The 27,589-nt window shown below is 40.0% G+C and overlaps 1 long non-coding RNA gene across 1 annotated transcript; it reads left to right on the top strand.

The window, feature by feature from the left end:
- The first annotated feature begins 654 nt into the window (after window positions 1-654).
- Window positions 655-27,589, top strand: LOC103462337 (uncharacterized). Its single transcript, XR_533332.3, has 3 exons — window positions 655-1,233; window positions 4,240-4,317; window positions 24,004-27,589. It is a non-coding gene; the product is annotated as an uncharacterized LOC103462337 (long non-coding RNA).

Here is a 27,589-nt window from a genome sequence, read left to right as displayed (position 1 = left end):
ATATTGATGGTTAGCATCAAAGCATACCCCTTTGAAGTGGTGCTTTGGTGTCAGCATGTAATGATAGAGCTGATAGAGGAAACTGGACATGAGACATGTTCTTCATGTAAGCCACATAAGCTCGTGGATGGCTGCTAGAAGTGGTCACATATCCAATAGTAGTTTAAGCTGGATGTTTTTTGAACAAAATTGTATTTGAAAAACAAGTTACTTTGTGAGTGACACATTCTAGGTGGCACTAAGTGGCCTCTGGTAAAAAAAAAAAAAAAGGAAAAAAGTAAACCTTAGTGTTATCTATGACCAGAATACTTATTTAAACCCTGTATCAGTCCCTCTAGGACGCTGCAATGCTTTTTGGTGATTCATGCCAAAAAATACAAATTTTGCAGAATGTTTTCAATAATGAAAAAGATTTCTTTTTTATCTTACAAAATGTAAAGATTGTTGCACATAACCTTCCCAAAGAAGGCAATATTTTAGCAGTACATATTTAAAGTGCAAATAACAGTACCTTATTGAAATAACACTGTCAGTACAAATAAAATAATGTGCAATAAGAACAAGAAAACGTCATGTTGGTCAAGTTAACACAAACACAGAAACTCTCAAAATGTCATAAACTGAGGTGAAGTGGTGGTGAGGATGACGCAGAGACCCAGGTTGAAAGGTGAATGGTGGTTTAATGATGAAGATAAAACAGCTCAACAGTCCAGACGAGCAGGCAGCACCAAGGCCGGCCCAAGCCTCCACGGGGCCCTAAGCGAAATTTGGTTTGGGGGCCCTCTAGTTCTGCTAACAATGTACAGTCGCTGCAATCAGCAGCCCGATCATTAGGCCATTCACACACCTGCTATAAACTTATTGCTGAATAAGTTTACATCAGGGGTGCCCAAACTTTTTGAGAGCAAGATCTACTTTTTCTCTCATCAGCCGCCTGAGATCTACCTCATGACACAAAGACATAAAAATTGCAAATTAAACTCTATTGACTTATTTTATATGCAAATATACATCAGTTATAACAGAAATAATAAAGTGACAGAAAACCTAATCCAGTTTCTTCCTCAGTGAGATTATGACACTGGGAGCAGGTTACTGGTTTCTCAGTCAGAAGCTGGTTGTAAACCTGACGCCAGCAGGTATCAGTCAGTCATGGTGGATCTGAAATTTGGTTTGATGACCTCAATATGAGAAACTACAGACTGATAGGAGGAACCAAAGAGCCCAGTAAAGGTAAAGGCAAATCTTCTGAAGTCGGAATATAATTAATTTAATTTCACATAATTATCGCGGTAGAATTTGTTAAAACTTAATGAAATATATTTGTCCTATTTGATGTTTGTTGTGACGTATGCTCACAAACGAACCAGGTAATTAGTCCAAGTTTGTCATTTATTGAATGTTCCGAAACTACAGCGGGTGTAATGAGCCACAGCAAAGGTAAACAAAAGTAAAACAACCCGAACAGACTATCAGCTGGAAACATCTCCTACCTTTTTACTCTCGGTCTCTTTGTCGTTTAAGCACACCCGTTGCCGTGGCAACCGCCTGCGCCCCGCAAGCCGAGCAAAGATTACATTAAAAACACAACATTCAGTCCGTTACGATATCAGGTTTACAGGCTTGATATTTATTTCTCGATTATTAATAAGCCTCTCATGAACACAGCGGTGGTTGAGAAGCTAATTTAAACTCCGACTCTGCTCGTCAGTCGGTCTTTGAGTCGCTTTTTTTTTGTTAATGGAACCGAAACGCACAGAATTGCGCAACACCTTGTTGAAACAATAATTACTGACATTATTAATTTTAACATGTTTCGTTGACTTTTTATAATTATTCTTTTTTTAATGAAGCTACAAACGTTTAGGATCTTAGTGAATATTTTTGATAAGCCTATCAGAAGAGGAAGTGCTGACTCAGCGTCCAGACGGCGTTCAGTTTGTCACCTGCCGAGATCGACTCAAAACCTTTCCGCAATCGACGTATTGAGCACCCCTGGTTTACATTATATACAGTGATTGCAGTGCTGTTTACATTATATGCATGTATAATAGGATACATTTATTGGCCAACTGATTTATTGACCAGTTGATTTCTGTAGCACAAATGGTCGCAAAATGGCCAATGGGAATCTTAAATTCGTCCCCTTGGCGGACATAGACAAGGTGGTAAGAGTTGAGGAGGAGGAATCCCGACGCTGGAAGCACAGAGTTTTCTGGAGCAGTCAGAGAGGAGCTGCTGTATGGTGAAATCTTTGGACGGCGGACAGATTACACAGAGCCTCTGAGGTACGAGAGGAGTGGAGAGTTGCCAGTCATGGAAATTAAACCACAAATCATAAAGATAATCTTGAATCAAGAGGAGAAACCAGGTCAGCACGAGGTTCATTCAGGAAGCCGCTGAATCTTTAAAGAAAACCACAAGAACTAAGAGTGGATCCAATAGAGTGGATCCCTCCTCTGATTGAGGAGGGTATTTATTAGGGGGACTCGCGCCAGGATCAGGTCCTGTCTGTAGAGCTTGGTCTATGTATTTTTCAGTGTCTACATTGCATGTGACTGTGGCAACGGTGCAACTGGATGGAAGGATGAGAACAGGAGTCATCAGATGAGTAGTCTGGAAAGAGCATCAGGTTTGAGATTAGGCCTGTCACGATAACAAATTTTGCTGAGCGATTAATTGTCTAAAAAATAATTGCGATAAACAATAATATTGTTTCAAGACCTTTTGACACCGATTTAATGGAAATGACGTAATAATTAATGCATGCGATTTCCTGCCATATATAGATACACTTTATTTTCAAAAGAACACATAACACGGGAACTGACAAACTAAATAAACAAAACAACCAAAAACAAACATAAAATGGATTCTCGGTCTCGATTAACAAAAAACGTACTTGAATAAAAACATAAAGCCAAAGTGGAAATAAATACTGCATTCAACCAAAAGAGTGCAGATTATGAAGTCTGTATATTATATTGCCCTTCAGTAATCACTAGATTTAAATAGAGAAGATGGGCACATCCCATTACCTAATGCAATAGTTCATACTGCATGATTTTTTGCCCCTATTTTCCCCTTCTGACAATCTTAGATTGTGGTCGATCTAAGATTGTCGCTGGTGATTTCGTAACCGATCATCCTGCAGTGTGTGGTGTGTTAAGGTAGATTGTCGTGGCCGCTCCGATCTAAATCAGGGTTTTCCCCCCTACTGGGAGCTTAAAGCTGAATGTGACAGGTAGCCAATCAGAAAGCGCGGATTCTCCTCCATGCTTCCTGAGGGGAAATTATGGACGGGAATCCCAAACAGCTGACACGGCGCAAACCCGAAGTCCAGCGGACATCGGAGAGGATATGTGGAAACAACATTAATATTTATTTAACATTTCATGCAAAGAATCTAGAAATAACAAGGGGAGGAGTTTTTCATTCAGTGTCATCAAGAGAAAAAACAAAAGGCAGGAAGAGACGATAAAGCCGATAATTAAAATGAGGTTGATAGGTTTAATTTATCATGCGATTAATTGATTTATCGTTTATCGTGACAGGCCTATTTGAGATTTTTGGAGCCTGGACCATAATAGATGGAGAGATTAAAATAAGACAAGAACAAGGACCAACAAGACTGTTGGGAGTTGAGTATTGTGACTGATTGACAGTAGGAGAGATTTTTATTGGTCCAGACCAACTCGGGTCTGGACCAATTGTCCACTATTGACAACACTCCTCCACAGGAAGTTTTGCCAAAAATTCCTTGTCCCCCACATCGTAATTGTGCTCACCGGGTGAAAGTCTATGGCACAAGGCAGCACAAGGATGAAGTTTATCGTCAGCGCTGGAACACTGAAAGAGGACAGCACCAACCCCAGTCTCAGAAGCATCAACCTCAACAATAAGTAGTTTGTTGGGATCAGGCTAAATGACGATGAGTGCTTGAGAGAAGTGGTTCATGAACAAGAGGAAGGCATCGTTGGTTTCAGGGGTCCAGGAGAACAGCGACTTAGCAGAGGTGAGGGCAGTCAAAGGAGATTTGCCTGTAATTACGGATAAAGGTATAGTAGAAATGACAAATCCTAGAAATTTCTTAAGCCATTTGAGGGTCTGAGGAATGGACCAATAGAGCGTAGCCTTAACTTTTTCAGGAGCTGCACGAACCTGTCTGCCCTCAAGGATGTAGCCCAAAAAGGCAATGGATAATTTGTGGATCTCACATTTTTCTGCTTTGATCTACAGACAATTCTCAAGAAGACTTTGGAGAACCTGACGGCCGTGATCAGATACGGATTTGGAATAGATGAGGATGTCACTGAGGTATGCGAACATGAATATGCTAAAAAAATCAAAAAACATAAATAAGAACATCATTGACTAGGGCTTGGAAGACTGCTGGAGTGTTACAGAGACCAAAATGCATAACTAAGTATTCAAAATGGTCAATGGGAATCTTAAAGGTGGTTTTTCATTCGTCCCCTTGGCGGACATAGACAAGGTGGTAAGTGTTGAGGAGTTCCAGTTTGGAGAAAATGGTATCACTCTGAACTGCTACCTAGACAAATGGCCGTGGAAATGATTTTGTTGAGACTTGGATTAATCTAATGTAACCAATTCATCTTTTAAAGGGCTGCTTAAAGCATGAAAAAGGCATTTTTTAGTGCGGTAGAATCTAAAATTCTACCACACTTAAATCTTGGAACAAAATTTTTTCCAAAAGACAAGATGGTATGTTCCAACTTTGTTAACAAAGTTGACCTTATAATTTTGTCACTTTAATAATATTCACTTACTTGCTAAATTAATGTTAGTTTTGCTTTAGTGGTTATTTATCATTTGACTTATTTTACAATGAAGTTTGATGCTTCGTTAAAGATTTTTTGGTATTATTAAATTGACCTTTTTTTTTTTTTGAAGACCTTTTGTCCTTGGTTATGTCTGCTCCCTTACAGTTGGTGTAGGAACAACAACTGTAGGGTAATAGGTGGGGGGAATTTTTCTGCCATAATTTGAGAGCATACATTCTCAGACTGAAAGCTTTTAATACTTGCGTATGGGGGAATTTTTCTGCCGTTGAATTATGATAGAAAAATTCACCCATACCAAGCTACTCTAGTTAAGTCTATTTTTGACCTATCACAGAAGCTAAGCAGTGCCAGGCCGGGCCAGTACTTGGATGGGAAACGCCTTGGAATTCAAGGTGTTTTTGGTCATTGTGAAAAAATATTCATGTTAATGTAATCTGTAACTAATAATAATGTAAATTACGAGAAAAAATAGTAACACGGTGTGGTGATGAGAGCATCCACCACAAGTGGGATTATTTTATTTTTTATTCGTATATTTATTTTTTATAAGCTGTGTAATGCTGTATAAGCAACCATTGACCTACAACAACATCCTTGCTCACTGGCAAAACTCTGTTGTAGTATGTATTTTGTTCTCCCTTCTCTCTGCCCTGGAGGACAACAACAGGTCTGTAAACCCAATGGCAGCAGAACTATGCAGTGGGAGAGACTGAGTGCTGTACTAAACAGGAGAAGAAAAGAAAAAAAGAGTTAGTGTGTTGGTTTGCTGGGTGGGTTCAGGAGCTCTGAAGGTAGCTTACCTCTGGGAAGAGTATTGGTCTCAGCTTGACAGCCAACTCTGTAATTCCTCGTTGTGACCCCTGAGAGGCAGGGTCACAACAACATCACCATCACACCGGCTGCTGTGGACCATCCTGGGGCGAGGTGGGGTTCGTTCCCCACACCCCCACAGACACAATGTGAATCCAATTATTTGCTTTGTCTCCGGCCAGAATGCAATCCTACAGGCAGGATAGAAAAACCACGGCTAAACAAGTCTGCTTCCAGGTGAATCACAAAATTATCTTCAGTAATTAGATGGAGAGCAAAATGTTTTATAATTTTGATTTAATTTAATTCAATTGCAGTCATGTAACATTGACATTTTTCATTGTTTACATTATTGCACATACATTTTAATCAACTGCAAACATAATTTTATTTGTTAATATATTCACCTGAGTTTAGTTGATTCTCTTTTATTTGTGGAGTCTCAAATCCCAACAAGTCATCTCAAAGCTGTGTGTAGGTCTAAGTCATTTACTTCAGGTGCATGTTCCACATAAAGACTCAAAGGCAAGTCAAATTAAATACTTTCTTAAAAATAATCGGTTTTCTAAAGAAGTCATTAAAATGCAATGAAAAGAATTTTTGCAGCAATTCATCTCCTGAGTTAACAGAAGGGGACAGCAGAGTTTCACTTGTGCAAGTTGAACTAATTTGTCTTTGAAAGTAAAACACCTGCTTGGGGCTCACAGACAGCGGTATTTACAAAAGTTGGAAATAGCTCATTTAGAAACCGACCCATATTTCCATCCTCCTGATGTGTTGATCAAATTACCAACGTTGCCTGAATTCACACCACATCTATGTCACCACATCTCCCTTTTTGCAGAAAGACAACTCTTGAAGAGGATTCAGGATGTCTGACCCTAGTGTGGGGGATTTTTTCTGCGATAAGTCAAGAGCACACATTTTCATTCTGAAAGAAGGATTCCATGTCTTTTGTTTTCAAAAGTTTTAATACTTGTGCTTACATTTTCAGTCTGAAAGCAAGACTTCATGAGCTGTTCTCAAATCTTGCAATTCCTGTACTCAAAGCTTCTGCTCTCTTTCAAATATTCACTGTGTTCTCGCAAACCTTTCTTCTGCCTGGATCAAATCTACGCATGCAAACCTCTCTGGTCACTTTTGAATTCTTTTCTGCTCACTCTCGAAACAAAAAGTACCATCACCTGGTGACCTCTCAGTCAGTAGAATGAAAGTGGGTGCGTTTGTTTCCTTCTAGTGGGTGTGCCTGTCTGGCTATGTATTGATCCTTTAATCATTCGAAGCGCTATGATGGACGTCAGCAGTGAGAGATGGTAGTATTGAACAGAGTGACTGAAAATGTTTTCCAAAGTTGTTTATTCATGGCTTCCACTTGTTCAAGTTGAGCTAATGTAAGCGTGAAAATTGGAGTTATGAAATGTAAAATATTTTATTGTGAAAGGCTCCCCGGATGAAGGAGAGGAGTGAACGTTCGAAAACAGCTGAGTGCCGGTCAGCTGAGTTTGATGACAGCTGAGGGTGTAGCGGAAAAAAGTTAAATGTTCAACACTGAGAAAGAGCTCAATTATTTCTGTGGATTATTCTACAAAGGAGAATCACAGTAGCTGGACACCCATGAGTCTTACACTGGTGGCAGCGGTGGGATTCGAAGCCACGCCATCGAAAGAAGGGGAACCAGATCTATACCCCCTGCTGTATAGATTCTCATTTGGACTGTGCCCAGATCGGTGTCCGTACTCAGGGGAAGGCTGGCAAAACTGTCTTGTTGGTGAACGAGAATCTCTCTTATCCAACTTCAACTTTAGTGTCCCTAGTTCTTTACTGAGATCCTTTACAGTACTAGTGAGGTCCTGTATGGCAGTTTTAAGATACGCTTGCTCGCTCGAAACAGTATTTACAGAAGATGCGTTTACATCTTGTGCAGCAGCACCTGGCAATACTGGTGATATTAAACGAGCAGCCTGACGAGCTCGCTCTGCTCGTGCTGCAACCTCAAAAGCCTCCTGAAACGTCTTCACCCCACTCTCGTGGCACTTGATCTGTAGCTCCTGATCCAAACCAGCAATGACTATTCCTGCACTGGCTAAAAAACCCAAGACAAAAATGTTCTTCCATATTTCATGTGATTGGTTGATCATAAACAAAGTCAGAATAAGTTCAGCCTCAGTTAATACATGTAGATTTTATTCCGTTACAGACTCGATGCATACTTTCTGCTTTCTGTTGGGACTAGTAAAAAGAAGTCTCAGAGATAAACACATGCAGAGATCAAAATATGGGTTTCAATAGGGTTAAAAAAATAGGAAGTCCCTTATTGTTGCAGAAAAGGTGACTTAAGGTGCAATTATTGACTTATGTTTGTCTTGAATCCAAACATTTTTTGAAGCATTGTTTTTACATGTTCTCTGAACATGTTATGCCTAACAGCAAAGTAAATATCAGAAGCTCATGTTTTGGCATCTGCCTCTCTCCAGCCTTACTTATTGATTTTCCCTTTTGAAAAATACATCTGAAAAAGCCCTAAGCTATCTGACACTGCTGAGGGCCCTGACAGACACTGGTTACGCTCATGGTCCCCTTGGTTGTTTGGGAGACCCCAAGCAGATCTGGCAGTGAGAGAGGTCATGGGTCATTCTGTTAGGGTACAACCTACAGGTGCCCCTCCCCAACACGAGTTTCTTCAAATAAATCTCCAACTAGCCCCTCTCCCCCATCACTATATGATATTGCAACATGAACCTGGCCAGAGTCATTACCAACAGTTACTACATCAGACAAGCATCACCTCTGTATTTATGTTGTACTCCTCCATCTCCTCCTTGCTCATGTTCTTATCAGCTTACCCTCGTAAAAAAAATACTTTAGTATATTTCAAACATACTTACATTTGTGAAAGTATATTTTAAGTATACTAAGTATTAAGTGTACCATCTATAAATATATATGAAGTATACTAAAAGTATGCTTGTACCAATTTCTAAATTATAACTTTAAGCACATTTAAATATAATTGTACCAAAATACACTTTGAAGAAATATATTAAATAAAAGTATACTTTAAGTGAACTAAATATGTATTTGCCCAAGTGTAAATACACACTTGCTCAATTGTCTATTTAAAATATTTGTAAAATATCTGTAAAAGATATTTTGTGTATGTTTTAAAATATATGCTCAAAATAGAATTTTTAAAAATTCACTTAACGCTTACTTTAAATTATTCATTTCAGTATGTTTTAAATTACATCTCAGTGTATATTTTAGGCTAATAAAGTATGCCTTTTTAGGTGCCTTAATAATCTTTTACTATTTTTGTTAAAATGGCAAAGAATAAAAAAATGAGAGTCCTTACAGTGGAACTTGATGTAATGTTTAATAAAGTAACTAATGTGTTCATTCCATAATATCAAACATTGACAGTTTAGTGACAGACGTGCTACAACAAAAATAATATTTGTCCTTAACACTAATTGTAGCAGGTATGTAGCCTTCTCTCTCTCTCTACTTCCTCTTCTCAAAGGAGGGAGATGTGCTACCAGCTCTCCGTCTAACGGGGGAATTGAGTTTCCCAAATCTGCTGGGATTTACCCTGTCCAGAACTGAAGTAAACTCTGTTAAAGCTGGCGTCGAGAAAGACTAGCCTGGTTTCTGACGACCTCCAACCAGATGTCCCACCCTTTTTCACTCTGTGAATTAGCCAGATTGAGCAGCCTGCAACCAACTAGTTTCACAGAGCACACCTGTTAACGGTCGCTCTCTCTTTATTACAACTTGCACTTGTTACTGAACCAGGTTGGTTTTAGTGACTCGGGCGAGTCCCAAGGGTGTTGTTTTAGTTTTGGGCTAAAAGCAACCTATAAAACATTTTTCACTTTTTCCTCCCAGAATCAAACTTCATAGCTATTTTACAACCATCAAAGAACTTTAAGGTGACTCATTAATTGAATGTCCACAACATCTTTTAGATTTTCTTAATGCTAATTATTTTATTAGTAAGGCAATTTTGGTTGCCTACACGGGTTGGTCCCCATGTGCAGAACAGTCTTCGGCTCTGTGGCCCCGGCTCTTCTTCAGCTGCAGAGTCCTTTGTCCATCTCCATCTTGGCTCGAAGCTGCCTGAAGGATCCAACCAAAGATTCCTCTTTTGCACCCACCTTATAAAGGGTTTATCCACCTTTTGGTGTGTTTACATTGGCTAGCTTTGTTGCTGTGCCTGTTTCATTGGCTGACTACTTGGACAGATGATCTCATATCCATCACCGTCTTGGAGACATTATGTCCTGATGTCTGTTCTAATGATCCCGAGTTGCTCAACAGTCGTCTGTTGCTTGCCCAACCTTTTCTTTTGCAAGTTAAAGTTTAGCAATAAGGCCTTGGTCATCTCTGCTGTCCCATCAGTTCCTCTTTCCCCCTGACCTTTCACCTACCATCTACCTCCAACACAACATCAGTGACCTTTAATTACAGTTACACATTTTACACCATTTCCAGTTCAATGTCAAAATCACATTTATAACCTTTTAGTTTCTCTGACTTAGCATTCATTTATAATATTATAACCATTACTTATTAGTTTCTCTTATTATAATCATAATGTGAGTTATTACAGACATTTCTGAAAAGAAACCAAGAATAATCCATTATTCTAATAATTTGATACCAAGTTACTGTTACTTGTTTCACCTGCAAGTATTTCCACAAGTGTAAGAGTAAGTTTAAATATTCTTATTGTTGCTGGGATCAGGCAAAGATGACGTCCGGAGTTGTCATTGTGAATTAAAAGGGTTTTATTTACCTTAACGCAAGAAAACTCAGTCTGAGTTTTTCTGTGATCCTGTTCCCTGTGAGTCCTGTCTCCGCGTCTTCCCCGTTGATGGTCTCCCAGGTGTGTCTCGTTCCCTTGATAACCCCATGTGTATTTAGTCTCACCAGTTGTCTGTGTTCCTCGTCGGGTTCTTGTCTATGTTTGTCGTGTCTTAGTCTGCCGGCACAGTTGAACTGTGAAGTTCTGTGCCGGCTTTAGGTCATCGTCTTTTGTTTTCAGTCAGTTGCTGCTGGTGCTGAGCCTCTGTGTTTTCCGCTCTGCCATGCTGCCTGCCTGTTTTTGGACTGTTGAGTTTTTCATTAAATCATCATTTTCATCTATACCTGGGTCCTGCGTTTGTAGCCGAGTTAATTTTATATTTTTTATTTCTTTGGTGAACCTTCTCAAAACACATGATTGCTGTCACTTCTGCACTGCAGTGGATTATTTCTGTTTTATACTGTTCTTATTTTTGGACTCTAGTGTGGTTTCAAATCCATCCTCACTATATATGTATATTTGTTTTTCTTGATTTTTGAATTGTATTTTATTTTGGTGGAGAAGCTTTTATTTTCTTATTTCCTGTTTCTGTATCACATCCTGTGAGTTCGCGCCGTCTCCTCAGTTCGCGCCAAGCTGCGCTGGGGAGAGGTAAGCGCACACAGTTGTCTTGCAATTGTGGATTGAAACATTCAAAATGTGTATAAAAAAAGGGTATGCTGCTCGACTTATAAGCTGTAAATAGTTGTTTAGCTTAATGATGATTTAGCACAGCACTGTTCTGGGTATTTAATTCCCACGGTCTTTGCATTTATTCGGCTTGTCCAGTAACACGGTTGTTTTATTTATCTGTTCTATTGTATGGTAAAGGTGTGTGTGGGAAAGCCAGAGCCAGGAGCTGCTGCTGAACTTGGTTTTGTTTTAAACAGGAATAAATCATCGTGAATCCTGATTCCTGCTGTCGTCATTATACAACTGTTACACGTTCTCTCCTCACCTCCAACCACCACAATTCTTGACAGAAGGACCCGACCAGACCAAGGTGAGGAACGCCATAATTACCACCATGGACCCAGCAGACCACCAGCTGTTGATCCGGAACGTTAAGCGCTATGCTAAAATGTGGCTATGCCTTATGATCCAGTCAGCCGCCTCAGCACTGCCACCTGGATGCTGACCTGGCTGGATGAATGGAGTTCCCGATTCCACCTCCCGGTTTTGGAGGTTTTACGCCAGGAGGTGGATTGGGAGTTTTGGACGGTGTCAGCGGTGTTGAAGTGAGAACCTCTCCCCCCGAAACCATGTTGTTGTTCCCAGAGTCTAACCCTGCTGCTGTCCATGCTCCAATCTCTACGCCAGCTCCGGTTCCATCAGCTCCAGTTTCCTCGTCTCCAGTTGCCACAGTCCCCATGGCCATGGGGTTCCAGGTAGCCAGGCAGGCGACTGGTCGGCAAGCGGCATGGCTAGTGGCGTGGCCTGCTCCAGAGTTTCCTGCGTTTGCTGCTGACGAGCAGCCGCCCGCTCCAGAGTTTCCTGCACCCACTGCCGGTGTGCAGCTCCCCAAACTCGCTGCCGGTGTACAGCTCCCCAAGCTCGCTGCCGGTGTGCAGCTCCCCAAGCTCGCTGCCGGTGTACAGCTCCCCAGTGCTCCTCTCGAGACTCCTAGTGCTCCTCCCGAGACTTCAGCCAGCCGGCATTACGGCCGGCCTGCCAGAACCTGCTGCTGGTGCGGCGTCTCCAGTGTCTGCTCCATCCGAGCTCCCAGTGTCTGCTCCGCATTCTCTCCTCACCTCCAACCACCACAATTCTTGACACCTTCGGCTTAAAAAGTTCACACTCCTCAGCAGTGAGTTTAACCCCATGTTTCTGGTATCTTTGTAAGACTGCTCTTACATGTTCAACACGGTCCTCAAATGACTTGCTGTGAACCAAATTGTCATCAAGGTAAGGTAGGCAAACATCATCACGCAAACCCCACAAACACTCCTCCATGCTTCTCTGAAATTCTGCTAGGGCTGAACTGAGTCCAAATGGGATTCTAGTCCATTGGTATAAACCCAACGGAGTAATAAATGCTGTGAGGGGCTGGCTGTCCTCATCTAAAAACCCCTGATGATAAGCCTTTCCCTGGTCCAATACTGTAAACTAGGAGCTACCTGTAAGGCTGTCCAGCATGTCTTGTTTTCTGGGAATAGGATGTTTGTCAGGTACTGATTTGCGATTAAGTTCTCGATAATCTACACAAAGTCTGAGCTCGCCTGACTTTTTCCTCACACAGACTATCGGCGAAGAATAGGATGACGTTGATTTTGTAACCCAGCCTCTGTTTATCAGGTCCTGCAGGTAGGTTTTTACTTCCTGATGCAGTGGTTTAGGCACACTAATGTAGGTCTTTTGAACTGGTGTCTGATCTTTGAAAGTAATGTGCATGCGAAGACTGGGAATACAACCAACATCATTTTCATCTTTGGCAAAAGCTTTACACTCCTCCCTGAGCATGGTTTTCACTGCAAGCTGCTGCTCACCAGTTAAATGATCCAACTGTACAGGAGGATCCCAAATATCACTTGTCACTCCTGGGAGGTGATGAAACTTTAAGATCTGCATCACTTGTCATGTTGTTCGTTTGTTGGTTTTCTACCGGTTGTAAAGCGGCTGGATATACTGCTTTTACAGACTCGATATGTCCCAGAATGAGACGTGGTTTTAAAGTGACATTATGATCTGTGGTGTTGGTGACAGACACTGGGACCATGGCTGAGTTGCCCCTTTTTCACTTTAAACAATACCTCTTGCATATGAAGTCCTTCTGGGATGCTGGTGTTCAGAGTAGGACAAAACAACATTACAGTGTCCTTGTCAGCCTGGATGCGAGTTCGACAGCGAATGGTTAGAGTTTCATCAGAGCCTAGGATAACTTTACTTCATCCTGTTTTTACTTGAACATCTCTACAAGGGCTCTGGGATGTCTGTACTAATTGGATAACAGACTTTGCAGATCCAACATCAATGTCAAAAGCACTGCTCACTATGTTAGCAATGTCATTGTTTTTATTACCCTGTTGCTTCAGTTGCTCTTTGATGACTTCCTCTATCACATTATACCCAATAATAGGGTCCTGAGCCACATTTGGGTCACTAGAGACAAGCACTAAGAGTCTAGAGCTGGACTTTTTAACCCCAGTAAGTTTAAACTCTATGGGAATCCACCCTATAAATGGTATTTCTGTTTGATTAGCAGCAAGCCCATTTAATAGTTCTGATCCCAAGAGCTCATCTATCCTCCTGATAGTGGTGTGAGGTAAGTGCTCTGCCCTCCAACTGTCATTTATTACTGTGGCCTGTGCACCTGTGTCCCACAGCGCTACAACTGGTAGATTGTCAAAAGTGCAGCTCACCATTTTACGCCTACCAATTAGTCTTACTAATTTCCTCCCCTGTTTATCTGGGGAAATGTCAAAATTTTCTACAAGTGGACAACAACCTTTCTCATTTTTTTCACCCAGATTTTGTTCAGCTATTCTCACAACTTTACGTGTATGGTTGTGTGTGTGCCAGTGTTGTGTCTGACATGATTTGGAACAATACATGGCAGCTGAGCAACCTGAACACTTCTGGAGTGGAGTGTTGACTGATTCTTGCCGGTGGCAGAAAAGGCAGCAGCGGGACTCCTCATGTGACCGGGTCACTGCTGGTCCCATGGCAGTGGCCCTCCGATGTTTTCCTGCAGCTGACGTGGAGCTCGGCATCCTCTGGAAATGTGACCTGGCTGGCCACATTTGAAGCAGTGGGTGCAGTCATCGCCTCTTCCGTTGTTCTGGCAGGTTCTGCATCCCCTCCTTCTCTGGGTTCCCCCGGCGTCTGATGACCTCTTCGCAGCATGCAACTTACTGGTGTTCAGGGAAGCGATGAACATCTGCTTTACCTCTGCAGCCTCGTTTCTCAGTTCGTTCACCAAGATGTGCATTTCAGGTGGAGCAGCAGCTTTTGTCTTGTCGTCCTTGGTCTGAGATCTGCTGTGTGGTTCATCTTCAATGAGCAACTCGTTGATCCTTGTGGTTTTTGGGTTGTTTCTCTTTAGTTTATTTAGCCGCTCTGCCTCGAGGTTGGCAGCTTCATTAAGTTTCTCAATCAGTGTTTCATCAGTTACATCTGGGTCATCGAGAAGTGTCTTCATTTAAAATTTGATGTTATCATTTTTCAGTCCTGTACACACCGATTGTAAAAACTTTCTTTTTACCAGGTCCACACTGTAGTCTTCCCTTTTTTCGTTCTTGGATGCATATAGAAGCCTGTCTTTAAGCTCAATGGCCCTGAATAAGAAGTCTTGAGTTGACTCTTTTGGGTCCTGGGAAAGATTAACCAGTTTTTGGTACAAGTCAGATGTGTCATCTTCTCTGTAATGTCCTTTTAATATTGTCTTTAGTTGTGGGAGCGTCGAATCAGTCTTTATTTCCAGCATGTCCCGCAGCTTGAGATCAGGGTTAATTGCTCTTATCACCGCTTCAATAACTTCTAGCTCACTGTGGCCTTTGCGGAGTCCATTCTCTATCTGGTGCAGCAGGCTGGTGTAGGACAGCCGATTCCGCTGCCCGCTCCCTCCTATTTGACCACAGATGCGAAACTCACGGCGAATAGTCACCTCCGGTACTTTGGCTGATGAGCTCAGCCCAAAGCTGGCAGCAGCTTCTGTTACTCTGAGTTTTTCCACTATGGCTTTGATCTCTCCTTGCAGCTCTTCATATTTGCTACTTGTATCGAATGAGCGGAGAATTCCACGGCGCTCCTCTTTAAGTTCCGGTTGGCCCAGAGCCCATGAAAGTTCTTTCACAAACTGCACAGCATCATTATGCGTATAGCTGCTTTCAAGTTCATCTACCTTATCTTCTACAGCCTTCATCAGCTGGCGTCTGGTTCTGTCGTTCGTGGACTCTTCCTCTGTAGCAAAGCATTTCAACTGGTAACTGACCTCCAACAGCCGATCACGGCTTAACTGACAGCGAGGCTGTGACTTCGTCTCGCAGAGTTTCCAGTTCCATGGTGGGGACTCACATAAATGTTTTTCTACCTCTTGGATGAAAACTATTCTTAAATCTCTTCGATCTCAGGTCCGATGGTTGGAGAGAGTTTTACTTGAGTGGCACACAACGCTACCGTTACCTGCCAACGGTTCCAAAAGTCTCTGTGTTTTTGCTCTGAAAATCCTTTTAAAACATCTCTCCTGGCTGGCTCGCCATTATATGTTGCTGGGATCAGGCAAAGATGATGTTCGGAGTTGTCTTTGTGAATTAAAAGGGTTTTATTTACCTTAACGCAAGAAAACTCAGTCTGTCACACCTGGTGCCTAACGCTCCTCAGCAGACGAAAAACAGAACACTGGCTCGCAAAACGGCACGTTCGAGGAACACACGTAAAACAGTCACATTCAATGACATAGGAAATATTAGTACAGACGATTACAGCACAAGACAGACACAAGATAGTTCTGAAGGAATTAACTTATAATAAAACAAATTGAGTGGGGTACCTGTGAACTATAATAAACATGAACAGTAAAATAAATAAATAAACTGATAAATTCAGTGTATCTCACATTATGATCAAACCAACATCAACCATTGGTTAAACCAATATTAATTATTGGCTTAATTATAAGTCAGTATTATTAATGTAAGTATTTTACTCTGGGTTTTATCCAATTAATCAAAATGTTTAGATTTTATTCTTTAAACCTTTAATGCTTTGAAATAAGGAATATCTATCCATCCATCCATCTTCACCCTTTACACCCTTGTCCCTCAGTGGGGTCAGGAGGGTTGCTGGTGCCAATCTCCAGCTAACGTTCCGGGTGAGAGGCGGGGTTCACCCTGGACAGGTCAGAACTATTTTTATACACATGCAGGCTGGAAACCTGCTCTTCCTGTCCATGACGCTCTTTCTGCCTGACTGATTTTTTATAATTAAATAGAAAAAAGAAGGATCTAAGCAAAGTTTGCAGGACACAATAACAATACACACAACCAGATTAATTTTATTACAGTCTGACTCTACTGTTGGGTCTTGATGTCACCTGTGTAATTATTTTCAAAGATAACTTTATTCATTTTTATTATTAAACTAAAATCTCCAGCATGGGGAAGTGGGATGAGCTCAACTTTTCTCGACAAGTTTTACATCTCTCCGAATATGATCTGTTGTTTTCAGTTTTTTAACAAAAAACACGGAAACCATCTTTTTAAAAAATGTTTTAATTACAATTATATGTACAAGTTACATAGACAGTAACTAAACGAACAATAAGGCTTAAGGAAGGTAGTAGAGGAAAAATTACAAATAGGAAAGGGATACAAAAAAGAAGAGGTTACAAACAGGACAAGGTTAAATACAGCAGTTAGGGCAAATTACAAATTCTTTACAAATTGTAGTAGTCTTTACAGCTTTAGTATTGGTACAATTTTTAAGAGAATATAAATATGAAGAAACATAGCCATAAAAAGCATTATATTTGGGTTTCACGGAAGCTGTCTTTATCCAATCCATTTTCCAAATGTATGATGTAAGATCTATAAGTCAATGGCATTAGCTCCAGTTCATACTCCAGACCAGATGGTGGCGGTATTGCACACTCTCTTTTAAAAAAATTAAAAAACGCCATAAAAAGAAGAAAAGCCTTGAAGTCAAAGAAGATAACATACACTCTTCAAATTCGCCATTTTTACTCGCATAATAATGCCTTAAAAGTAGAGAGGACCTTGATAATAGTTAGTAACTGGTGACGTCCTAGTCCGAGTTAGACAACATAACTGGACAAGAACCGGATTCAAATGAAATATGGGTTACGAAAGGAACTGAAAGGACAAAGGCTGCTAACGTGTTGCTAGCTGGGGGTAAGTTTGCTCATCATTCTCTTGTGTGATCCTAGAGCACAAGTAACATTATTACGGAACTCACCGCTCATTCGGTTAAGTAGTGGTTACACTGGCATTATACAGTTGGGAAAAGCATTCAGAAGTGTTAGTGTTCTACCTCTGTAACCTTTGCATGTTTGTAGCTTTTGTCACAGCATGCCTCGCAGGGACTTGGGGTTACATATTGACCTAGATGGCTACAGGTGGTAGATTCATATTTGACTGACATTACAGACACAGGTGAGTAACCAGGCAATCTGTCCAATGTCATTAAGCTGCTTTTTACATGACAGTGTCAGGCTTGCATTTATTGATATTTGTGATTGGAAAGTCATGCATCACTAGTTATATACTCTGCATCTCATCTTTGAATACAAACTAATTGTAATCTTGCAAATTCTGAAAAAAATTTGTATTTATAAGTTTTGTATAAGTTTTATTATTGTGCAATATACACACTTCAGATCATGACTATTTTATTCTATTCTATAATCTTTCATGCCAATCAAGCATTTTTTAACTTGGTGATTAATTTCCTTTACTCTTGCATCCATGTTTCACTTTTAAGATAATCCTTCTGGTTTGAGGCTTTGCCCTGTTTACCTGGAAAGCTGCCCTTAACTCCAGAGTTCTTCCCCTTTTCCATCATGTTTTAATAATTAGGAGTGGTTTTTTATTAGTAAAGCAAAACAATGTTTAGAGACACTTCAGTACATAAATAGTTGTAACTATCCTGTGTACATCCTCTCTCTCTCTCTCTCTCTCTATATATATATATATATATATATATATATATGCAGAATATGGACTGGAAGCCCCAAGATCAAAGTGGGGTACACCCCCAAAAGTGGTGGAGAATGACCGAACTAAGATCCTGCGGGACTTCCAGATCCAGACAGACAGAATGGTGATGGAGAACCAACCGGACATTGTGGTGGTGGATAAAGAACAGAGGAAAGCCGTTGTGGTGGATGTAGCAATACCAAGTGATTACAACATCAGGAAAAAGGAGCATGAGAAATTGGAGAAATACCAGGGCCTCAGGGAGGAACTGGAAAAGACCTGGAAGGTGAAGACCAAAGTGGTGCCTGTGGTCATCGGGGCCCTCGAGGCAGTCACCCCCAAACTGGAGCAGTGGCTCAAACAGATCCCAGGAACAACATCAGACATCTCAGTCCAGAAATGTGCAGTTCTAGGCACAGCCAAGATACTGGAGGAGAACCTCAAGCTCCCAGGCCTCTGGTAGAGGACCCAAGCTCAGAGGATGAAACAGACCACCCGCGGAGGGTGAGAAGGGAATTTTTATATATATATATATATATATATATATATATATATATATATATATATATATATACACACTATTATTTTTTAAAATTATTTATTTATTTTTTTTCTTTAGAGTTCATATATATATTATGAACTCTGAACAAAGAAAATTAGCCATTTTTCTTGATGCTGGAGAAAAAATCCCACAAAGGAGCATTTTGGGATTTGATTCCTTTAATAAATAGCAAGTTTTTTTAATAGAACTTGAATGGTACATTTCCTGACACCCCTAAATATGTTTCTCAAGCGTTTCCCTTTAGTTTTCTCTCCAACAGCAAATGTTCATGTACACTAAGCGAGACAAGTGTTGAACAGTCCACCTTAGCAGAACTCATGCACAGTTCCTACCAGAGTCAAACCTCCATAAAACTCCTCCCTAAATGTCAGAGGAAGTTCCCCCCTGCCTGAGCCTGTCATTTCTGGCACCTTCGGGTCAGAACCAAAATGTGACTTATGAGCTCAAACAGGGGAGGTTGTGCAGCTTGTGTTTTTGCAGCAACTAAGGACAAAACATATGGCTGAGCTATGCCAATTACTGTCCTAATATACAGAGGAGAGACTAGCAACCATGTAGTTTCTTTATTGCAACTACATTCAGTTGCTCAGCTCTTGTTGACCCCACTTGCTTTTGTTTATTATTTTTGTCTAACATTAGGAAATAATAAATTAGGAATAAAATTGAATATAAATAAATGCAAGGAAATGTAAGTTTATTTATATTGCACCACTGAGACAGATGTGCTTTACTGGAACCAAAGGTTTTCAGGTAGTTTGTTCCAGATCTCAGCAGTCTGTGAACTAAATGCCGCATCACCCTGTTTAGTTCTGGTTCTGGGAACATTGATGTATGTTGTTCAAAAGCTCTACAATGTAGTCTCAGTGCCGGGTGGTCTTAGGAAAACTTAACATAAATACTTCATATGGGAAACATTTCCCATGTCTTGCTTACTTGCCTGATATGCTGTGCATAGGAAAATATCTTAGGTGAAATAATCTACCAATACAACAGGTACTTTTTCATCATTAAGAAATTATTGACTTACAGCAATCTCTTAGTTCTTGCAAAACAGTTACTTTTCAGTTAATTTTGTTTTATCCTATCACAGTTGCACTAGTTGCACTAGAAACTGGACAAAAAATGTTTGGTAATATTTTGTGTTTTGCATTAAGCATTGGCACGTTAAGTTTAATGCCAAAGCTTTAAGCTGGTCCTGTTGTCTGCAACATAATCTGAAGTACCAATTAAGCTTTGGAAGGCAGGAAAATGTTTCTTTACTCTGATAGTCTTCTGTTTCACTTCCAGTGTTCCTCAATCCACTCATTCCACCTGAGTGAAGGAGGGAAAAGAGAGGAGCTTATCCATTTTTTACCTACATGCTAAGGGCCTTGGCTATGTGTCAGCAAGGGTGGGGGGAGTTGAGGTAATTGATGTTGCCTCTGTTAGGGGTTGGGCTTCAAGGCGCATGTCATGTACTGTAAATCAGAGGAGATCAGCAAGCCAGCCAGAAAGTCAGATGACACCAAGCACATGCACAGAGCTGCTGACCCCCTCCCTTCATCCACCACTCACCTAGTACCGTCCTTTTCACTGACCCTTACCAGTTGATCCTATCTCACTCGATAAAGGATTCAACTATTCTAATAAATGACAATATAAATAGCCCACACATTTTTCAATGTGATTGTTTAGAAATGCCACAATGTGAAAGATCAAGACTCAGTACTTGGATGAATTCATGAGTGTGTGTGAGTGAACCCAAAACACTGCCCCTCACTCTCTAAATACTTTGTATAGTTTTCACGGCGATTCATTCAGTTTTGCCCAAATAAAGCTGACTTTTTTTTCCATATGTGAAAAACATGACATTTCACAGCGATTTGTGAAATGTGAGTTTTACATATGAAATGTATATTGGCCGACAGTTGCAAACATGCAAAAACAGCGAAACGAGATGCAAACAGGTGTATGCTGCAAACTCCAAAACACACAAACAAACAAAAATGCTGCAACCACAAACTTCTACAATAACAAATGTTGCAATCACAATCAAAATGCTGCAAATACAAAAAAGGAGCAAGGGGAGAAATGTTGAAAACAGCAAAAACAGCAGCAACTTGCTCCATAAAACGGAAGTGAACCAGACCACTAGGGGGAGTCAAACAAAAAACAAATCATATCGGATCAGACACTCAGCAAAAACAAGAAGTATAAGAGTTAAATAGAGGTCAGTACACTATTAATTTGTCACAAAACGTTTTTAGGTGAGAAAGTAGTCCTTATAGCTTTATGTATCCAATCAGTTCATCCAAAATGAGTATTCTTTGAAATGTGCTCCGGAGTTTTCGAAACAGCATATCACTGTTTTCCCCGCTAACAGCCTTCTGATCTTGGCAAGTCACTCTGTAATTTTCCGCTGCCTATTGTCTATTCGTAGCAGCTGTCTGACAAAATATTCTTCTCTGGAGATTTCAATACTTCTGAAGTTATTATGCTAAACTTTGCCACAGTGTTTTCTTCTCATACTAATTACTTATATTCCCTTCCTTGGAATTTTTTTACTATGTAAATTTGTAGTAAGAAAAATATTTAAACTTATCCCTATCTTGAAGGGGTAATGATCAAACATTACACTTTCACTCTTGCTTGTATATGTGTTCCATCTTCATGATGTATAAAAGGCGCATGTCATATACTGTAAAGTTAAAGTCTCCAGTGAGGAGACACTGTTGGCCTCGGGTTTTACGGCTGTTGAGAATGCCATAGACAGCAGACATAGTGTCTGAGTGCAGCTATGCCATGTTTTTACATCTTTGGATTACTTATTTTTCACCAGTGTGGTGTATTAAAGGAGTAGTTGTTTTGTATGTGTGTGTGTGTGCGCGTGCGTGTGTGTGTGTGTGTGTGTGATGCATCAGATTCTGTATGAGGAGGGGAGGTGGTGGTGACCCCATGATTGAGGTCCCAAGAAGGCATGTGCCCGTCTGCCAGAGCCTGATTTATGTCTGATAATGTCATAGAAAAGCAACATAGAAACTGTGACAAAGTTACAACTTGCATTTATTTCAGCCCAATTTCCTTTAAAGTTCTTTTTAATCTTTTTGCCAAAGTAATTGTTGCAGACCTTTGGTGATCCATAAATTATGGATAAATTACATAATGCTTTGGAGTATTTTGAACTTGTGCTTTTTGTATGGTTAGTTTTTCATTTCTTACATTGTGCAAAATATGCAAGGTGTGTGGAGGATCTTAATATATGCTTTTTTTTGTTAACGTATATGAGTCTGCAACATATAAATGAATCCTTTTTTTGTAAATGTTAGCTGCTTATTGTGCAGCTCTGCACCAAGGACTAGAGACCAGCTAGACAGATGAGTTCTCCCAGCATCTAAAACATTAATGCAGAAATGTGATTATCCATGCCATCACAGGCCTCTTGGTTCATGCCTATTGATTTTCCTTCCGCTCCCCTCCCCCTAAAAAAAAGCCAAGAGGGGAGTTTCTGCAGAGCTAGAGCACCTCTCCTCTCTCCAAGGCCTCCTTCAGCCCAGGCCTTCTCACCATTCCAGCCTTACTGATTTCTTCTGAGACTTCGCAGGGGCAATAGACTTCTGACGATAACCCAAGGTTCTGTAGGAATGGACTGGGAGATGGAGTATAGAACTAGTGGGGGGAAGCAAGGCTCAAGTCAGGCCTACAAGCTGCAGTGATCATAGAAGCCTGAATCGGCCTAATCAGTATGCCAGAGTGGAGAAGTGTACACTCCGGAGAGAAAAACTACGTAATCAGAGACTAAAGTTGTTCAGGGTCTGGTTAGCTTGACTCTCCCTCTCCTCACTGGTTTCATTGACCTGAAGCACTTTGACTAAAGGGAAAAATGAGCATCTCTCATGGCTTAGCCCAGGGACACGGTCCATCCATGGGTATGTCTACCTCCACACTGCTGATCAGGGAGCTCTGCTGATGTTGCTTGGCAAAAAGCAACAAAAAAACCCATACTGAAATCAAACTATGATGCCACAAAACCTTTTTTTTTGTAAAAAGAAGACACTGAAACCAATTTTTGTTTATCATGAGCATAACCTTGTGCTTAGCTTAAAAGAAATAAAAAACAAATAAAAACAAAAATAAAATACTGATTTGCTTCCCCCCTGCATTACAGAGCTATGTTCACAATTGCTCCTATTTATTATATAATATTACTTAGCCTTCTGTTCAGCTCAGTCATTTAGAAAACATTTTCATAACATAGGTTCACATAATTATTTACATCATTATTTAGATAAATGGGCAGGTTACAAGTTTGAATCTATTTGTGCAGAATTTAATATTACCACTACACAGTCTGGTCCTCCGGTAAATTATGAGGTAGATTATGATGCTGAATATGAATGTTTCGTAAATGGCGGATTTGAAAATGATGGAGGAACACAAGTAGGTAATACCACAGTTCAATGTAATATTACTTGGGTTTTATCTTGGTTCAGACATGCTAAAATGACACCAATATTTGTAACAACCCCTGTCTGGTATCAAAATCCGAATTATAAAGAACAAAATTGTGTAAATTTAACTAGGACTATCCCCACATTATTTTTTCTCGGTGATCAAACATATCCGGTAGCAGACAATTACTGGATGTGTGGTGATGACGTTTTAATGAACACATTACCCTTAAAATGGGTAGGCCTCTGCACCCTTGTTCGAATGAAGTACCAGTAACCTTAGTGTATGAAGGAGTTAAAGACTTGGTAGGAATGCACCACAATAAAACAAGGCTTCGAAGAAGCCTGGGAGATTATGGGTTGAATGAAGGAGTATATTTGAATCTTATAGGTCAACCAAGAGGAATTCCAGATGAACTCAAAGCGCAATATGAACTCTGCGCAGGTTTTGAATCTCTTACCTTGGATCACAATTAACAAAAATGTTGAATGGATGAACTATGTTTATTACAACCAACAGAGAATGATCAACTTTAGAGTTGAAGGATTTATGGCCCTAGGAGAACAACTCCATGAAACAAGTAGAATGGCAAAACAAAACAGACAAGCATTAGATTGGATCTTAGCCAAAATGGGAGGAGTTTGCCATATGTTTGCTAATGAATGCTGTACATATATCCCTATGAATACCTCGCCAAAAGGTACATTTAGAGCGGTATTGACTAAGTTGATGAAACAAAAATCGAAATTCAAGAAAAATGCAGGAAAGAACACATGGTCATGGAAAAGTTTGGAGAAAATATTAGGTGAATGGGGAGCCTTAGCAGCCAAAATAGGAATAACTCTGGCAATAATACTAATTGTTATCTCTCTGCTTGTGTGTTGTGTGATCCCTATTATGAAGAAATGGATCGTGGGGACTGTATACAGATGGATGACCAAGGACGGTGAACATCAGAAGGACTAAGCACAAGGCCGCCCAGACCAGTGAACCCATGACCAATTCAAGGGACTGCTGAGCTAAAGAACAATAGATGCCCGAACTAAAACCTCTACGGGATGTTAAAGATCTAAAGAGTTCAAAGGAAATGAAACAGAACTGGGTTGGAATAAAACAGACTCATGGGGAAGATACTGTTAGCATACACCATTACACATATTTGTTACACAACTTATATACAATACAACATGGGTGGCCCACACACAGTTAACACACTAGGAACACATGTGAATGGGCATGAATGTGTGAGACAGTATGAGTGAGACTGAGAGTATGAATGACAATATGAGTGTGCGTGAATGAGTACAAGCATTAAAGCAATCAATTCCTTGCTTATTATGATTAGTATTTCAATCACACAATCACTGATTATATGTGCACTATGGACACTTCTTCATAATTGTCATCAAGATTATGTATCAATGTTGAAGTATTAGCCATCACCATGAATGTCTGATTTGGTCACTGTGGATCCATGATTGTGTTACATTTGTGCCGTATCAGGGAATATTGGCGCTCGCCCATGGCGAGCGGGGACCATAAGGTAAGGTTTCCCTGGAAATAACACAAATCAACAAAAGGCCAACAGGGTTTTTGACCTTGTACAAATGGAAGAACAATCATGAAAGCAATGTCCAATTTGTTAATCAATGTAATGGAATTATTATAGTAGTTAGTTACTCATGAAAACAATGTTTACCCCCACTACTCATTTATTACATTTTTAATTGACTTTCTTATATATTTCTAAGGTTATATACAGAGTTATGTTCACAGGTAGCCATGTAAACTTAGTATAGCAATTAACAAAAACAACTGCTAAGGTTAATTAGGATTCCACTTAAAAGCGGAATAGGGGGGATTATGTCGGAGCCGAAATACCATCTATGGAGTTGTTTTTGCGAAAGAATTCTTGGCAGTTCTCTAGTTCAAACTGACCTGACTCACTTCCCTCCATTTGCGTACAAAGTGCACAAATGGACTCGGAAGGAATGCGGTCTCGACAGATAGCATCAACAAATTGGTCTGTTTGGTAGTTCTGAGAAGGAGCAGATGTTTAACTCTGTTGAATCATGAAGTCTTTTGTCCTTGTTTGGATTTCCAGAAAGTATGTTAAAGGTCGTCCAATACACACCAAGTGAAAAGCACGCCAGGATCTGTTGGCAAAACAGCGCCTTTTCTCCATTGGTTGAAACTTTCCAATAGACACCGATGGAGACTTGAGAGTATAAAGACGGTTGAATTTGAGACTTTGGGGAGATTTTTTTTGTCGAGACTATGGAAGATTTTACGTGTTGAACTGACGAAACTGTAATTCCGTGGAGTGTAGTAAATCTCCGGCTCATCTATGGCGTAGCAGCAAGAACTACGTCTCTGTGTATTATTTTCCTTACTTATATGTTCAAGAGTAAGCCACCCTTAAATTCTTCAATAAAATTATATCCATGGTTCAATTAGCGTAATCTCTTATGTAGGATATTTCTATTGAAACATTATACACTAAGTTGAATTAAAGTAACTTAGCTTGTAGTTCTCTCTAATTTAGAACACAGCTAATTTCTCTGTGTGTAAGTTTAACCTTTTGACCACTTTGATAAGATTTAACAGCTGGTATAAAACAATCTGGTCCTGTCAACAGAGTAGAGCTTCCTCTCAGGACAGGGTCATAAAAAACATCTATGTTCACATTCACAAGAAAATAACACTTCTTTGATCTTAGAAACAGGTTTTTACTGGAACATAGTTAACTAGATTTAAATTAACTTAGCAGTCCCCTCGGACAGTCTCCTAATTTGAATACAGCAGAGAAGGGAAACACGCCCTCCCTTTAAAAGTATGGGACCCAGAACTTTAACTTCAGATCGCTCCGGTGTTACACGTGATGCTATCTCCGGGGAACGGTGCGGCGGTGAAATGGTTCCCCGTAACATTTTGTCTTGGTGTGTGGATGTCTGTGGAGTGAGGTAAATATTGAATTGGATGCTGGTTTGTGATTTTATTGTGTTCTGTCAGTTTCATTAGTTGTTTGTCTAATAAATGTTGTTCATGTTTTGGACTTGAGAAAACATTTTGTCTTGTCTTTATGGTTCAGCTGGTACAATGACGACCTCAATGAATCCGGGAAGAAGAGAGAATAAAACGAGTCAAAAGTTTTTAATTCTTCCTCTTCTGATAAATTAACAATTGGGGGCCCGTCCGTCGTGTTTGATTGTTGTCTTTGTGTCAGCTGAACTTGGTTTTTACTTTGTTTTCTGACGGTGCTGCGGTGGACACGTGCTTAGCTTCTCTGTGCTGCATTTCCTTTGTCTGAGTTAGCATGGCTGTGGCGCTAGCATGTAGTGTTTCGCAAGCCATTTGTGTGTGGTTATTTGGTTACATGTTTGAAGGGATCTTGAGTTTGTCTGTTTGGTATATAAATTTCCTCCTAAAAGAGTCTGTTACTTAGGGATTTAAATAAATACACATTTCAAGGAATTTTGGCAAATTCAAGCAGGGCCGTTACGTTACCTCTGTATTAATAAGCTGGGTTTCTTTTTTAAATTTGTTCCCTGATAATTATTCCTGTGTATCTTAATACAAATTTTCATTGGATTTATGTATTAGGTAGCATTGGCATGCATTGGCTAGGAAATTTCGACTCATTTCCAGTGGACTAAATAATTATTTGGGTTAATTGGACCGAGTCCCATCACTTGTGTGATTCAAAGAACTGTGATTAAATTTTTTGATTCGTTAAGGGTGCATCACCTCCCTCCTGGGACAAAAATTGTGTGGTCGGTTGGTTGTTAAAGGACTTAGCTAAATTGTGGCTTGTTTTGGCCTTGGGCTTGACCCAGTCCTAAAAGTGCTTGATAGTGGTTATAAGTGATTAAAAGTGATTGTTTGTAAGGAAGTTGAAAAGAGATTTAAGGATATTGGTTGAATTGAAGTTGGGAAATTTATTACATTGCATTATGCATTCTTTATAGAATTGGATGCTGGTTTGTGATTTTATTGTGTTCTGTCAGTTTCATTAGTTGTTTGTCTAATAAATGTTTATGTTTTAGACTTGAAAAAACATTTTGTCTTGTCTTTATGGTTCAGCTGATACAATGATGACCTCAATGAATCCGGGAAGAAGAGAGAATAAAACGAGTCAAAAGATTTTAATTCTTCCTCTTCTGATAAATTAACCACAGTAGTTCAAAACAACAACGTTGAATAAACATGACGACTTTAAAGTTTCAACAACACGGTTTTGTTTTTTACAAACTTTGCCACATTTCCCCCACTACCTCCCCACCCCAAGTCATTAAGCCAACCTTCATGTCCTATTTCCTCTCTACTCACACTTTTTGGATACTGACCAATACTTATCAGTACATTTCTTATGCTCAATACTCATCATTTGAAAACACAGCTTATGGATAGAATGTGATGCAATATGCTACTTTTATTTGTAACAAATTAAAAATTATAACAACTTTATCTGTTTTGGGGATTGGTTTAA

This window comes from Poecilia reticulata, chromosome 3 (genome assembly GCF_904066995.2).
Source record: "Poecilia reticulata chromosome 3, P_reticulata-male-v2, whole genome shotgun sequence".
NCBI lineage: Eukaryota > Metazoa > Chordata > Actinopteri > Cyprinodontiformes > Poeciliidae > Poecilia > Poecilia reticulata.
This window is presented reverse-complemented; position numbering and strand designations above follow the sequence as displayed.